Source organism: Epargyreus clarus, unplaced genomic scaffold (assembly GCF_041222505.1).
Source record: "Epargyreus clarus isolate Ecla_fem2 unplaced genomic scaffold, WU_Ecla_fem_2.2 ptg000014l, whole genome shotgun sequence".
In the NCBI taxonomy this organism is placed as follows: domain Eukaryota; kingdom Metazoa; phylum Arthropoda; class Insecta; order Lepidoptera; family Hesperiidae; genus Epargyreus; species Epargyreus clarus.
The window spans coordinates 15048302-15061622 of record NW_027332222.1 but is presented as its reverse complement, the minus strand read 5'-3'; the positions used below and the strand labels follow the sequence as shown (position 1 = coordinate 15061622).

Sequence of the window (13321 nt, the reverse complement as noted above, 5' to 3'; positions counted from 1 at the left end):
CTGTTGTTGGGTGTAGGGTGGCCAGTACCCTTAGTATGAGTTTTTATGTTTTTACAAAAAGACTGTTTTTTTTTTGTTTACGTATTTGCACATACATTTCCAATCAGCGCCTCTAGCGGACTGTATCTGAACTGATTGGAAATGTATGGGAAATATGTAAACAATTACAAAACGGTCATTTTTGTAAAAACGAAAATCTCATACTAAGGGTACAGGCTGGAAACTATACTGGACATACGGACACACTAACCTATTGGTAACGATTTATATCTCTTCACATGTTACCGTAAAATATGTTTTTTAGTATTGACATAGAAATGTTTTTCAATGTTTGTTTATATTTGTGTCGTATTTGGACGTAACACCCACCTAACTAGGGTGACCATGTATTCAGTCCATAAGGTTTCGAATTTCTCTTTGAAATAAATATCGCACAGTTTGAATAATATTTTTCAGGCATATAATATTTAGCACTTATGATTGCATTATTAATTAGTTATTACATTGAGTATTATTGCCCTTGCGTATCCGTTGCACCTTTAATTAAAATGGGGCTAACTTCCTAAACAATTTACAATGGACTTGGTAACCTTATTCACAACCAGATCATCTACACTAATATTATAAAGAGGAAAACTTTGTTTGTTTGTTTGGTTGTAATGAAGAGGCTCAAAAACTACTGGACCGATTTTAAAAATTCTTTCACCATTCGAAAGCTTTATTATTCACGAGTAACATAGGCTATATTTTATATGAAATAAATTTGATAAATAGATTTTGAGGCGGTACAAAGTTTGCCGGGTCAGCTAGTAATATAATATAGAAAATATCTTTCAATGAAGCCTGTCTTGATATAAATCTGACATGGCCACCCTATTAATAACCTGTTGCAAGCATTGTAATAGAGTTCAAACGCAGCGGGAACCTGTTTTTGTTTGTTTAGGCCTTATAAATATTCTACACGATTTAACCGACTTTATTAAATAGTTGCGCCACAACTGTAAGCATTTTTAGGGTTCCGTACTAAAATTGTAAAAACGAAAACCGTACTAAGACTTCGCTGTCCGTCTGTCGGTCTGTCTGTCACAGGGCTCTATCTTGAACCGTAATAGAAAGACACTTGATTTTTTACAGAGTATGTATAACAGTGATCGCTATAACAACAAATACTAAAAATAAAAATAGCTGGGAAATAAATGGGGTTACGGAACCCTTCGAGTGTGAGTTCGACGCGTACTTTGCCATTTATTTTAGAGAGGTAACATAAAAGCGACAATATGTTTACACACTAACAGAGCAGAACAGACAGAGCCCTAAGTCCTTTACCAGACCCTTCAAATCAGAACACAGCAGCTTATTTTTAACTATGACGTAAATTAAGAGTTCTACTTACAATTCATTGTCATTCACTATGATCGGTAACCAATTGACGTATTTGAATTCAAATGACACCCAAATCATGCTAGTGTTGTTATGAATATGAATGAACGGTAATAACATCACGTATAACATTTGATTTGTTTAAACAAATACCGTCTTAGACGCAGTAAGGAATAATTTGGTTTACTATACAGTTAAAAATATTGTCTGTTCATGTTTTTTCTACTCAAGTTTATTGTCTATGGAGACGTTATTGACGATTCCCGGATTCGATCTCCAGCCAGACCTGTTTGACCTTAATGATAAATTTATTTAGATTTCTGTTTCTGGGTCTGGGTGTTTTTGTATTCGTCTATGTATGTGTCTATGGCACCCTTGACACATTGAATCCTAGTGTGGGGCTGTGAGTGTAGAAAGCTTCTAAATATGTCGAAATCAACCCATTTTTGTCCTACTGGCACGCGTCTCCTCTCAAAGTGAGAAGAGCTAGGTCGCAGTCCAACGGGTTGGTCAAGTGAAAATTGGTACCTTGGAAAACTTTTTTAAAATTCTCTGGCATGTCGTTTCCTCACGATGTATTCCTTCATCACTTCAGCAAATGAGAATTAATTTTTAATACGCACAAAACTTCGAAATATCAAGGGTACGTCTGGGATTCGACCCCTGGACCCTCATCAAACCACTAAGCTATCATACTTAATCAGAAGGTATAATTTATTAAGTGCAAGAAAGTAGCGAGCAGTGAAAGTACCTCAAAGCAGACCTTACGATACTGTGCAATGAAAGTCAGAACTTTACATTCCATTGTACTTGCAACAATGAGTGTGAAGTATAGGAACAATACAATAATGCTGATCAGAGATTTCTCTTTATTTCATCAACTTTTTTCGTCCAAGAGTCCAAAAACAGTTCTCGAGGGTGTGCGAAGTCTACTAATTTATACTTGACCAGCGCAGTGGACTATGGTCTATAGCCCTTATTATTTTTTTGTAATAAAGCAGACGAGCACGCAGTCCAACTGATGGTAGTGGTACTGCCGCCCATGGACATACGTAATAACCCCAGTTAAGCTTAGATTTCTATCTGAGGTCGGCTCTATAGCCGAGTTTTCTAGAGTCGGCTGGAATGGAGGACTAAGCTGGAATGCTATGCTAAAAAGTATGTCTTCTTTACCCCTTCAAACCAGAACACAGCGATTAACATTGTTGTTTTATGGCAGAAATAAGTGTGGCGATGGTGTCGCCAGAATCGAACCATAGTAGGTTCTCCCACCTTTAGATACTCACAATTGGCATCAATAATAAAAGCGCTTCGAAGTTTCCAACATAAATCACTACCTATAATCGAACTATTTACCAAGAAACCGCAATACTATTGCATAACAATAAGATTGCAGCATCCTTACGAGATAAACAAACAGTTTTGTAAGGCGCCGACCGGCGTGGGTTTGGTTTAATCGAAGATAATTGTTTCGAACTTATTACGATACAAAACACGTCTACGTAATGTGTTCTAAACGGTAAGTAGAGTTTACTGCTAACGACATTGCCGATGCAGAGAGAAACGACACGACACATCGTCATGTAAATTTGTGAACGTATTGACAAAAGGAAGTCTCCAAGATATATTAGTATTCTGTATCCTTACCATGAGTTTTTAGGTTTTGACAAATATGACTGTTTTGGTATTTGTTTACGTATTTACCCATAAAATGTTCAATCAGCGCCCCTAGCGGATTGTGTCAGAACTTGGAAAAATATTTGTCAAAACGTAAAATCTCATGGTAAGGGTACTGCTCAAGACAAGATAAACATCGTTTATCTGATGCATAACTTCATCAAATAGCTATTGGGGATTTAACTGTTGGACTCAGAAACCAGGCATTAGTAGTGGTCATTTTATGTACGTACAAAAAACGTAGGATTTCTTTTTAATAACGATTTTCATTACTATTAAAACAAGCGACGCTTCCACGGGGTTATCTACGGGGATGCTCTAGTTTATTTACCCTTAACAATAAATCAGCAACACTAAACTGTTGATATTTCGGGAAAAATAGGCAGGATAATGGTACCGCCGAAATCAAACCTTAAACAGTCAAGAAATAATTTCTAATTATATTGCGATTTTAAATTCGGTCCATTTCCATCGGAAGGTGGTAGAACTCTTTGTGGTTTGACTCCGGCGGCACCACCGCCACACCTATTTCTATCTAATAACATCAGTGTTAGGCGCTGCTGTGTTCCGGTTTGAAGGGTGTGGTAAGGGAGACAGACTTTTCCGAGGCGTTCCAGCTTAGGCCTCAGGGGTAGCGGTGCATCTGTGGCCGACCTCAGGTGGGAATATCTAATCCTATCTGGGGTTGATTACAGATGTCCATGGGCGGCAGTAGCCACTTACCATCAGGTGAACTGTATGCTCGTCTGCTACTCCTATATTATAAAAAAATCTCGGTCGTTGACGTCATGGCCGTGTCGTATACTATTAAGTTCTTTAATTTAATTTAATTTAATTTAATTTTTTTTCGCGGCCTATATGGTCACCATTATGAATTGTGTTCTGGTTTAAATACTTATCCCAGCGTCCCTTAAACCCTAGGGACAGCAACGCACGTGTGGCCAACCTCAGGTTTTTTTTATAATATAGGAGTGGCAGACGAGCTTACCTTGTCTGGGGTAGATTCTATAAACGTCTATAGACGCCAGTACACACTTACTATCAGATGCATCCATCTGATCCATTCTCGTTTATTAATATGAAAATATATAATTAATTTCTAATACGAATATAACTGCGAAACGTCAAATAGCAGTAATGTATAATAACTATATACTTAAATTGCATTTTACTGCATGCCATAGTGCTCTTGGAGTCGCCCTAATGACCATAAGCTGTGAACTAAATCGACGAGGCAGTAACCAACTAGTTGGAAACGAGACCATATTCTAGTTTAGAATATAGTCTAGGTAAATAAGGCTGTAACTGTTTTGTAAGCTCCTTATGTCGAGATCGGACTTGCAACAGCTTATAGCAAAGTACATCGTGAAAATGTTGGAAGCTACAGGACTCTTGTATAATAATAGGGTCATAAAAAGATGTTTCAATCTGGAAGTATTACTGAAATTAATTATTTAGATACATTTATAACGGGTATTGAACCCGGAATCGACTGAATTTAATTACCAACTTATTTTGTGTACAGTTGTTTGAATTTTCTATAATTATGAAAAAAAAACAAGTATGCCTCCTTGCTTAAAAATACTACCTTTAATGGCATGAAAAATTTATACAACCATTTCCTTTCAACATTTTGGCGAATCTAACGATACCTCACCTATGTTGAAATCCGCTAAGCAGTTTGGGATGTCAAGCGTGCCAAAGAATGAAAGAATAACATGTATGTAGCATACATACATGTTATTAAATACGCTCGAAAAACATTACCCTCCGTAGTTTGGTAATGCTTACATATAAAAAAAATAACAAAAATATAAAACCGCCTTCTATGACACTACAAAGTAAAAAAAATCAAATAAATGTTGGTTTAGTACATAGTTCTGAAGTCGGCGCTCAATACATTTCGTTTGATAACGGCGTAAACAGCGTGTCCAATATGAGCGCCGAATATATACCCTCTCTACCTTTGGGAAGTCGATTAACAAAACATAACGTCTCTTTGTCTATGCGTTTGTGCGCTTATAACACGAACTGATCCGATTTAAATAAAGCTTAAAGCTCGAAATGTAAAAGCTTGCATCGTAAACGACACATGAATGGTTAAGCTCTCTAAGCGTCGGTAGAGCCTAACAATTAGCCTTTGTCCTTTGAATCTGTCGTGTGTTCTGACATGGGCAGCTTAGAATGCCTTCCATTCTAGTTTATTGTAGGTAGTGATTCACAATTAAGCGTATACCACAGCTAGTGTAGATCCTAACTTATCTGCAAAGTTTAATAGGGCACCTTTTTTTGAGTAACAACACCTATTTTCATAATATTTCATTCACATGATTTTTGTTTAATTCACATTTGTTTTTTTTACCGGGGAGCATGCAGTCCACCTGATGGTAAGTGAGTACTTCCGCCTATGGACATCTGTAATCAACCCCAGATAGGATTAAATTCCAACCTAGGTCGTCTACAGATGTGCTAATACCTCTGAGAACTAAGCTGGAACGCCTCGGGAAAGTATATCTCCCTTCAAACCGGAACACCGCAGCGCTTATCACTGCTGCTCTTAGGCAGAAATAGGTGTGGCTAAGATGATGCCGCCAAAGTCAAACCACCGTCGAACCACTTTTTTCAACTAAGATGCTGAATCACGAGTGCAATGTTTAAGTTAACCAACTCGTTAAACTTAGTTTGTAGAGCTCCATCGAAAGACTCTAAAGGGGATGTCGAACGCAAACTTTCCTCTCACTATTTAAGTTGGGAATTACGAAAGTTCATATTCGGTCGATTTATTCGTCTGACACGTTTAGTCATAACTTTTATTATCGTCTTTACTTAAGCTATAGTTTAAACTTTTAAGTTTTATATTTAAGGTAAGTTCACATGGTATTATGTGCAACATTTTGATGCTGAACAAATGTTGTCGAATAAATGGTGGCGTATACTTTAAGTAATGATAGCATAGTTATATTGTACTTATTATATGCAAATAGAAAAGAACTTCTGATTGTCATATGAAAACTGCGAAAATATATTTTTAACTAATATAAAAATCTATCGTGTTAACGTGTTAATATCTCACTAAATGTGCGTTTTAAATCGAATTCGTCGAAACGCGCAATATCAAGCCGTGTGAATACATTTTTACAGTTTCAAATTATATATACAGTTAATCATAATGAAGTATTTTTATTGTTTCAGATATTTATAGTTGCTGCTCAAGGTGAGACATGAACTTCAAAGCAAGTTACTTCACAAATAAGACAAGTATTTAATCACAAAAAAATATACTAAAAAAACTGTGCTTACTAGTATTTTAGGATCATCATCATTATCATCGTCAATCCATTACTACCCCACTGCTAGGAACAGGTCTCCTCTCAGACTGGGAAGGATAAGGCTATAGTCCACCGCGCTTGCCAAGATCCAATTGGCAAACTTCACATACGTTTGAAAACTTTGTTTTAAAATAAAACAACACATTTCTACACTTCATTATATCACGGTTCACTACATAGACCGCTGATCCCCATAAACTGGATCCCGTCCAGAGACCCACTTCCGCCGGGAACCGAACCTCGAGTCGATGGAGCGAGTCACGACCGCTGTTGTCGTGTGTGTCAAGTTACAAGTGGAATGGGGATTTTCATATTTATTAATTATATATTTATAAATAACGACAGGGGAGGAGGAATCACTGCCACAACTACTCGTATTTATAGCGTGAAGCAGTGCTTATGTTTCGATGATAGGTTATGGATCCCTGCTGACTTAGTTATATATGAGTATAGTAGCAATGGGTGTATGAAGTAGAACTTATTCTATATGGAGTCGATTACAAATATATATAAGCGGCAGTGACCATTTCCTATTAAGTAGACAGTATAAATCATATTTCTATCTAACATAGTGTTAAGTACTTCTGTGTAATGTTCTGAAATTTTGTATAGAAGTAGGCGAAGACCGAGGCATTTCAACTTAGTCATTAGAGCAAATGATGTTTGTCTTCTAGTAATATGGCTTCAATATTCGGGATTAATGACGGCCGATCACTTACAATCAGGTGAGATGCCCTCTCGTTTTTTAGTAGAATGAATTTAAAAATCGCTGTCTCGTATAAATTGCACCACAACCTAAATCTAGAAAATATCCAAGCTTAATAGCAGTGCATGGCTCCTAGCGGTTCGTAAAGATAACGACGGGTCATGTCGAATCCAGTACCTATCTGATATTGGAACTTGTAAGGGCGCGAAGAGTAGCAGTACTTGGTTAGCTTAGTTTTTAAACTTGGCCTTATACTTGTAAGGATTTAAAACTAAACAGAAATGTTTTTTGTATGCCATAATGCCATAATCCCTTTTTGTTTTCTTTTTTTTTAAATCACGAATACAGCGTTACAGCCAATTAAATATGTGGCCAGCATTATTTTTCGAGTGAAAGGTTTTTAACTATTTTTAATTTTGTTTATTTTTATAATGTTGAACTAACGCAGTAAGGTATAATAATAAATGTGACCTTACACAGTTAACGTGTTGGTATGTGGCTATAGCGACTGCTAATCAATCTCAGATATATACCTACCTGAGGTTGGCCACAGATGCGTTGCTACCCCTGACTAATTTGAAAAGCCGCGGTTAAGTATGTTTCTTATACAACACTCTTGTAGGTACTGTACTCGTGTACTCGTGAAGGTGGTAGAACCCTTTGTGGTTCGACTCCGGCGGCACCACCGCCACACCTATTTCTACCTAATAACAGCAGTGTTAGGCGCTGCTGTGTTCCGGTTTGAAGGGTGTGGTAAGGGAGACAGACTTTTCCGAGGCGTTCCAGCTTAGTCCTCAGGGGTAGCAGCGCATCTGTGGGCGACCTCAGGTAGGAATACCTAATCCTATTTGGGGTTGATTAAAGATGTCCATGGGCGGCAGTAGCCACTTACCATCAGGTGGACTGCATGCTCGTCTGCTACTCTTATATTATAAAAAAAAAAAAAAAAAAAAAAAAACTCTTGAAAATGGAACACAGCAGCGCTTAACATTGCTGTTATCAGGCAGTAATATGTATGACCGTGGTAGCTCCCAATTCGAACCACAGAGAGTTACCTTCAAACTTAAATTGTTGTTGATGTTTGCTTTATTGGCAGTAAGAATATTTAAGAGTTAACTCTTGATGCTTTAGAAATTAGAATTTCCGTTGCTTTAGAATTTCCCCATATTCATCCACAAATAATATGTATGCACTACATTGTTGAAACAACGAAACGCTTTCATTCCAAACCAGAATTTCCAGTTTTACATTAAAATATATTGATACAAGGGAAGTATCAGATTTACGGGAAACCACACATGTGTGTGGTTAAGGGCGTAGGTATAAAGTACCTACAATAGGGCTTTGTGGTTTATAAGCTTTGTTTTGAATTAAATTCTTAATACTCGTATATTGTAGTTTTGTTTTACATTGTCTAGCGTGGGTTAGGACAACCCAGCATACTAAACCACAAAATATAGTTTTTAATCTATTTGGAGCTACATTTAGATATGAATTCAGAAGGTACAATTAGAAGGTGATAGAACTTTTTGTGGTTCAACTCCGGTGGCACTACCACCACACCTATTATTGCCTAATAACAACAGTGTTAAGCGCTGCTGTTTTCTGGTTTGAAGAGTGTGGTAAGGGAGACATACATTCTGCGGCGTAGCGGCACATCTGTGGCCGACCTCAGGTAGGAATCTAATCCTATCTGGGGTTGATTATAGATGTCCATGGGCGTTAGTAGCCATAAGTGGATGGTAAGCCATCAGGTGGACTGTAGGCTCGTCTGCTACTCCTATATTATAAAAAGTGTAAAAGCCCTTGCAGTTAAACTGCATTGGTACTATTGCCACACCTATTTTTACCTTATAACAGCTGTGTAACTATATTGTTTGATGGGTGTGATACGTCATGAGGCATTCCAATTTAGTTTTCGGGCATAGGACAACTGAGCAGAGATCTCCCTGTTCGAACTTGGCAAATTAAAGAGATTCGTTTTAATTTCTGTGTGTGCGTCTTTTTGCATTGGTTGTGTACGTCACACGATACATAATCCTAGCATATACTTGTACTTATGTAAATTTTTAAACGCTACATTTTACCTTATTTATCTACAGATAGTTAATTGTATCAGGCGTTACTTTGCGGAAATCCATACTATTAAGTTAAGATTAAAACTACTTCGCAACAGTCCGCTATAAATATGTATGATGGTATATATTTTAAACCATGCAGTATGTACCACCCTCCCTCCGACAAAGGAAGCCTGCAGATGCAAAAAATAAAAAATATTATTATTTATCTACCTTAATTTATCTTTTTGTCTCTTATTATTTGAATACAAATGAAAACCTATTGAATCCTGATCACACACAAAAGGCAGAGAATTACCAGCTTTCATTCATTACGGTCCTATCGACCGTAATGGAACGAATGAATTCTGAGGAACCAAAAATGAAATGATTAAAAAAAATGCGCCTAATTTAAGACGCGCCTTAAAGACTAATGATAATTTCTGCCAAAATTGTCCAATTTGGATCTGTAACAGGCAAAAATCGGATAGATTGAATATTAATAACAGACTTGCAACGTTTTTGAACCCTTTTCAAACAATTCACGCCAAAATGCACCCACCTAATTGCTATAAAACTGACTAGAAAACAACAGACATCGATTTTGCATTGAAAACTTTGCAATCCCACAGGATTTATCAATACACGTAACGAGTGTAGCAATCAGGTTTAAACAGCTGAATACGAGAACGAGATTGAATGCGATTGAATACCGTATTGTACGAAAACGGATTCTGTCGGTCATTCGAATGATTGATGGGTATTCGTACGTTTGATTGATTTCCGAGCGGCGATACAAATGGTCTGGCGTTGTTATTATTGGAGTGATTCTAATACTAATAATACAATTCTGACGTGTTTCTAAATCGTATGTCATTTATTTTCCTTTCAACGCTGTTTGTGAAATATAAATATTTATCGACGTCAACACGTTATTGTACCCTGCTGGGCACGGATATCCGCTCAGAGTAAAAAGTTTAGGCACAGAATTGATACATTTCACACATCTTTGAAAACTTTTTAAAGCAGTCTCACGCGATGTTTTCACGTGAAAGGTACATTACATTAAAGTGGTACATATTAACATTAGAGTAGTCACTAATTAATCGCCGGCTTTAAGGAAGAGCTCTAATTGCAGCACTCTTGAACAGCCCCTTATATATTATAGCACTTCGGGACTTGCACCTTAGTACGTTACTACGAGTACATCTTCCACGAAAACACACTGTAATTATAGCTTACTGGTTAAGAAACTCGGCCTCTCGATCGAGGGGTCCGAGGTTCAAAACCCAGGCACGCACCTCTGATTTTTCAAAATGATGTGCGTATTAGAAATTAATTATCACTTGCTAAACGGTGAAGGAAACCATCGTGAGGAAACCTGCATACCTGAGGGATTTAAAAAAAAATCTCAAATGTATGTGAAGTCTCCCAATACGCACTTAGCCAGCGCGGTGGACTATGGCCTAATCCTTCTCATTCTGAGAGGAAACCCGTGCCCAGCAGTGGGACAGTAATGGGTTGATGATGATAATGACACTGTAATCTTACTAAAACTCGTTATCGACATATGACAATTACTTCATACATTATCAAAAGTCGATCCTAGATTTGAACAAATTAGATTGGATATTAATACCGGACATTCGTGTTAGTATACTAACATTTCTTACAAATAATCGTTTTGCAATCTGCAGTATAAATAGTTTATCTGCTCACGTTTACACGTGTACATTTCTATTTTCAGTTCTTTTATGAGCTAAGACGATACGCATAAAAAAAACATTGTATTCTTTTACTGATACAACATAGTACAGAATGGTAAAAGGTAAAATACTAAAGGAACATTGCATTGAAAATGTGAAACATAATGAAGTTGAATAAAATGAGGAAGAAAGAGCAAAATGACTTGTGAAAATGAAGTAACATTATAATAAAGATGACTGATAAGTATCGTTCTTGCTTCGATTTGATTCTTATCATTATGGGCCCTTCGTTAGGACTGGAATTGGGAAAGGCGGAACGAAAGGTCATTTAAAAGAAATCAAGCCAAAATGAAGACTGGAATCAAATGTAGCAGAAAATTCCTTAATAGAAAATTCAGACCAGATCATGCCAAAATTAAGACTGGAATTGAATGTTAAAATCCTTTATAGAAACTTCTGGTGTGATAGACCAGAACATTTACATGTTTGGTCGTTCTGCAAATAATGCGTAATTCAATTATGTTTACATTCATTTCTCCAAAATTTCAGCCCGCAAATTAATTTAAGTAACTGTTTTATAATATTGCAACCAAGCATGTAGTTCATCAGCTAAAGAGGCTACTACCGCCCATGGACATCTGTAATTATCTCCAGTCCTACCTGAGATCGGCTACAGATCCGTTGCTACTTTTGAGACTAATGTGGAAAGCCTTCATCCACCTTTTTTTTCCATGGTGACGCCTTCAAAAGGTACCCCACGACGTGGGAGCGACGCCGGGTTATGTGGGATTTTTACCGCACTAAAACCCCCCCCGGTGGCCGTCCTCGACGCTTGTTAGAGAACTCCGGGATCTCCGACGGAGTCCTCCAAGCGCGATACCGTAGCCCTATTCTAGTCCCGGGACTACAGCCTTCATCCACCTAATCTCTCTCCATGACAAATATCCATAAAATCCAATAAGATTTCTACAGCCTTCCTACCAGTATTTCGCAAATCTCTTCTATCGTAATTGTTTCTCAAACATCATTCCCATCGGTTTTGCTTGCTTCGCTTCGATTGCATCCACGCTATGTTTTTGCTGCAATACAAACCGGTTTAGTTCTCATGGTGCTATCGGTTACGCCACTAAATGTTAACTATTTTAAACCCTATCTTCTTGGAAGTAAGTTTGAAAGGTGTTTTGGTGAGTATCGAGACATTATGCTACTCTGCTGCTTTGTAATTAATTATTCAGGTGGTCTAGTTTACATGATTATAAATTGATATCGGCGTATCGTGTTTCAATCATGTCATGTTATGTACTGTTTTTGTAGATTTACAAGTTTCTATTATGTATTTAGTACCTCTATTTTTTGCCTGCCAAATCGATATTTGAAATTTTTATCCTTCTAAAAATTAACAAATTTCTGCTTACTAAGAAATGACAAATTTCGATTTACAAAATCATTCAATCAATCAAATTCAATAAATCTTCGAATCATTAGATAGGGTTTTTTTTAATAATGGACTCAATGAAACAAAATCTACCATAATTATGTTGCATGATTTTTGCATACAAAAATAACATAATATTTTTTTAAATTATCAATAAAACAACTTTCTGAGGGTGATAAGTGTATTTTAATAAAGCCTTACCATGTCAATAGAATCGTGTTTGTATAGAATTTAAACCTTGAAGACTTATCTTGATTGCTTAAAAGTGGACAATGGACCATTTGGTAGGTACAATAGTTCTCAAGGATTTTTTGTTTTGAGAATAAATGGTTATTTTCACGCTATTAAATTACGTTTATCAATACTGTTTGTTTTTTGGATTTTGTAATAAAAAAACCCATATCGTAGATATATGGGGCGTTAATCATACTGAAATAAGAATGACGTTACTTAACTAATCATGCACTATAATCCGAACCAAACTTGTATGCAAAATTTCAGCTCAATCGTTTTGGGTTAACTGGTTTCAAATTCAGTTACAAGTTGACCCTCACATACATACGAACTAACAAAGCAAATTAATTAAAAGCTTGTAAAAATATAATAAAGGCCAGCCGGATTCGGCTAGTCCAGGGGTCGACAACCCGCGGCTCCTTCGATGTGAAGCTGTGGCCCTTTAGTTCCATACGCAAATATGATATATTTTTTACTTAAATAAAAAGTGATTATGTAATAATACCATATGGTAATATTACATAATCAACAATATAGTATCTGGTTTGTTGTGAATAAACACTATTTATATATAAATAAATATGATGTATTCCTTATGAATAAAAATATTTTTTTGTTTAAAAATACTTTTTATGCAAGTACTATTTACTGTGGGCGACAAATAATTTCGTGGCTCTTTAAAAACTTTGAAATTTTGCATATTGTAATTTTTACTCTTCCGACAGAAAAGGTTACCGACGTCTGGGATAGTAGAGTAGAATTAATTATTTACGAGTAAAATTTGTTGATAAGACAAT

The 13321-nt window shown here is 36.6% G+C and overlaps 1 protein-coding gene across 4 annotated transcripts in view; it reads left to right on the top strand.

Annotated features, from left to right (window-relative positions):
• Positions 1–13321, top strand: part of LOC140746980 (uncharacterized) — a 195847-nt gene that overhangs the window by 139612 nt on the left and 42914 nt on the right. For 3 of the 4 annotated variants that reach the window (XM_073079183.1, XM_073079184.1, XM_073079185.1), the window contains one exon: positions 6250–6271. The exons of the other annotated variant lie outside the window; for it this stretch is intronic. The gene's annotated coding sequence lies outside the window, so the exon portion shown is untranslated. The remainder of the gene's footprint in view (positions 1–6249; positions 6272–13321) is intronic. 4 annotated transcript variants of the gene reach the window in all.